We start from the raw sequence: 4,016 nt of genomic DNA on the forward strand, positions 1-4,016 counted from the left end.
TAAATGAATTGTAAGAAAATCCATAATGTTGAATATTGACCAGAAAGGCTTGCAAGTGTTTGTTACAGCCAGTTCTGCATTAAGGAAGAAGTTAACAAAGCAATGGAGAGGTGCTTAGGTTTTCATTGCTATGTTCAAATTTAACTGTTTTTTTAAATTAGAAAAATTATCAATTTCTGCTCCTTTCTTACTGTTTAGGAAGCAGTCTTACATACATATCTGAAATAATGTACTATCACGCAGTATCTAAAGGCAAAGCTGACCAGCCACCCAGGGTTCTTAGCCTATGGGATCTTGCTTCCTGATTTTACATTAATTTCTGAAAATCAGAAAGGTCCAAAAAATGTTAAGGGGGTTGGAAAAAATCATTTTATTCAACAGTATAGTTGTAGAAACGGAGCATATTTTCTTTCAGAAACAAAGAACTAAGAAGAAAATGCCACTTATCATTGGTACATCCGTACAGGTCAGCAGGAAAAAAAATACTGTGATAAGCTTATCTCTTCCCTAAGCAGAAGACAGTCTAGTCCAAGCTTTATTGCTTCCTGTCTTTTCACAGATGTTTCTTTTTCTGCTGTTTTTCATTCTTTCCCACATTTCATGTTAGAGGATTGATACAGCCTTTAAAATTTCATTAACAGGAGCAAATCCATTTTCCACTGATTTCTTCTCCAAAGGCACTCGAACATTCAGATAGCCTGGCAGTTTCATTCTCATGAATACTCCAGCCACGAAAATACTCAATAGGACACAAATCCAATGTATAGACAAGACATCTATTGAGTTTTGGAACGTTTGGCACATTGGATCGGCCCAGGATTATGAAACCTAAACCTCCCACTGTAAACAGGAAGCTGGCTGTGGGCCCTTCGTAGTATGTTGTCCACTTACTCCACCAGCGGGCCTCTGAGGCCCACGTTCATCAGTCACGGAGCCAGCCCTGGGAGGTGCGACAGTGACTTCATCAATTATTCCTCCAGTGGTAAGAAGTAAGACTCTACCATCAGAGCGCACACCACGGTGGCCAGGCACCCGGGGCGGCTTCTTCATCTCAGGCTGGGACGCTGGAGCACTAAGAGCGGGACTCGGGACAAAGTTTCCATGTTCTTGGTGGCAGGAGCAGCTCCCGGCTACAAACCTCACATGCCACCCCAAAACAGCTAATATCATTTTTAAAAGACATTAAAATTATAAAAAGAATTGACTGGCAATTGCTTCTTTTAAAAAAAATTTTTATGTATTTTTTATTTTAGTTTTTTTGAGAGGGGAAATAAAATTAGGTTTATTTATTTCCTTAATGGAGGTACTGGGGACTGAACCCTAGATCTCGGGTATGCTGAGCGCATACTCTGCCGCTGAGCTATTCTCTCCCCTGCAATTGCTGCTTGAAAACAAACACGTGGGTGAAACTGCAAGTACCCCTTTGCTTCATGAAACAGTCACTCCCTGTCCCCTTGACCTGTCCCTGACTCACCCAGTCCCCTGCAGCTGGGCTTGGGCCCGCATCACAGACACTGCACTGCGGCTTTCTAATAACCATCTCCCCGGGATAGTCTTCCAACCCCACTTGTATGCGGAGGTAACCTGGCCTTGTGGTGGAGTTTGGAGTGGAACCCTGCATCTTCACTTCCTTCCTATGTGTCTCTGGGAGAGTTACTCAGCCAATCTGTACTTCGATTCACTCATCTGTAAAATGGGGTTTATCTGAACATTGCCCTGTAGCTCACTTGTGATGATCCATGCAAAGTACAGGGCGCGGGCCTGGCACACAGTCAACACACAGGAGTGCTCACCGCAAACTGGCCTCCCGCCTGGAGTTCACAACTCCTGGTACAGCTTTCTTCCTCTTTCTGCTGGAACCACTCAGACTTCACAGCTCCTGTTCACTTACCACGTTCCTGCTCACCCCACAAGTTATGAGGTTCCCCAGGCTCTCTCCACCCACACTTCCTACGTGACCTCTTCACAGCCACAGCAGTGGCTTCAACACATTCCCCACTACCCCGATGACTCCATCCCAGCCCCTCCCCTCGCCTGCACGCCAGGCTGGAGTATCCACATGGACCAAGCACCTGTACCTACCAAGTGGTCCCACAGTCCGCTCAATCCAAACCTGTCTCAGGCCACCCTCGTCTCCAACTCCCCATCCCTCCCCCCTTTTCCAACCCCTGTCTGCCCTTTTCACCCCCTCTCTCCCATCTTGTAATTCATTCATTTAATCCTCAACACTCTGGAGCATTCACAACGTTAAGAAAGATCTTTACAAAGTGGTTCCTACTCTCAGGGGTCTCCCAGGGCCATGGGCAGGGGCAGATAATTACAATTCAACAAGAAAAGAGGTTTGACAAAAGGAAGCATAGGACTTAGGTAAGAGGGTAGGAGGGGGTCCACCTAGTCTCAGGATCAAGGCTGACTTCTCTTGAGGGGGCATGTTCAGCAGGAAAGCACCGGAATAAATTTTCCTCCTGGAGCAGGCAAGGGTGTGATGGGAGACCTCTTGATGCATTGCTTATTACCTGAGGGAAGGAATAAAGGTGCCTTGGCCTGCCAGACCTCCAGGCCTCAGGCACTCTCGCCTGCAGCAACCCTGTCCTACCTTGGAACAGGCATTTAAACCCATGTCTATCCCACAGGAAACATAGTTGTATCACTGTTTCTCTTATCGCTTTGCTTTTAAAAATTGTATGACATGAAAAAAAGAATTTAATATATATTTGCTATGAATTTCTTTCAAAGGTCACGAATAGTCAGAAACTCTTGAATATGAGAAAAATTTAACCTACAAATTGATCTTAAATTTAATGACATTTTTATGAAATCAAAGGGAACGATGAAAGGAGTCGACCTCATTTACATTTTGTAGCTACGGCAATAAAAAATTGTAAATTTTAATTTTGCACTTTTCTTCTCGTATTTTTGAGCCCATAATTTCCCCACCCCCACACCACCAGATTTCAAGTGTTTTAGTAGGACCATGGCACATTTGTAGCCTTGGTGATGTGCTTAGGGAGTTTACTGGGTCATCAGAACCAAGCCTGCATTAGCCACGATGGAGAGGACAGTTGGCTTCAAAACTCCCAGAGGTGACAGTTTCCAGTGCTGGTTCCATTCCACCCATAGTGGTGACATTAGGCACCAAACCACAGACAGGCAGGGGTATAGGGGACCCGGGAGAAGCAGAGGGCAGTGCCTTCTGAGACTGAATGGAAGGCACATGGCTGACCTTTTAAATGTTCCCTCCTTTACCAAAGTAATACACGTTCATTAAATATAACTTGGAAAACATAGGAAAGTAAATTGAAGAAAGTATATCCTACATGGACCTTTTAACCAAACACAAGCATTGCTCACTGATTTTTGCGGGGGGGGGGGTGGCGTGGTAATTAGGTTTTATTTATTTATTATTTAATGGAGGTACTGGGAGTGAACCCAGGACCTCGTGCATGCTAATCCTGACTCTACCGCTGAGCCATACCCTCTCCCCATTGCTCACTTTTTAATCTTCTTGTGATTTTCTCTGCATAGAGTTGTTCCTCTTTTTTTTTTTTTTAACATAGTTGCCATTGTGCCTACAATTCCATATCCTGCTTTTCCTACTTACTGTATTGTGTTTCCTCCTGTCATGACTCACTTTAGTTTACTAGAGAGTCCCTAAAATGTCATTATGGGATTTAGCATAGTTTTCTTGACCCTGGCCCTGTAGTTGAACATTTAGATTGCTTTTAACGTTTTGCTGTCACACATTTTTTGTTACTCTAAATGATATCGCGATTTAAACCTTTTTTTGACATTTTGAATTGTTTCTTAAGATAGAGTCTCAGAAGTGGAATTAACGAGATAACAAATATGAATTTTTCTAAAAGTTTAAATCCATATTGCTGAATTGTTCCCCAAAGAGGGCTGTATTATAGTACACAGCCACTAGCTGTACGTGAAAATTCCAACTTTGCAGTGGCTTCAACTGCATGGCTGTTATCACTTAAAAAAAAGAATTTTTTTTTTTTGCTGCTAACTTA

At 43.4% G+C, this 4,016-nt stretch overlaps 1 pseudogene; it reads right to left on the reverse strand.

Moving 5' to 3' along the window:
* Positions 1-586: 586 nt before the first annotated feature.
* On the reverse strand, positions 587-1,103 carry LOC102515715 (annotated as a pseudogene).
* Positions 1,104-4,016: the final 2,913 nt, after the last annotated feature.

This window comes from Camelus ferus, chromosome 5 (genome assembly GCF_009834535.1).
Source record: "Camelus ferus isolate YT-003-E chromosome 5, BCGSAC_Cfer_1.0, whole genome shotgun sequence".
In the NCBI taxonomy this organism is placed as follows: Eukaryota; Metazoa; Chordata; class Mammalia; order Artiodactyla; family Camelidae; genus Camelus; species Camelus ferus.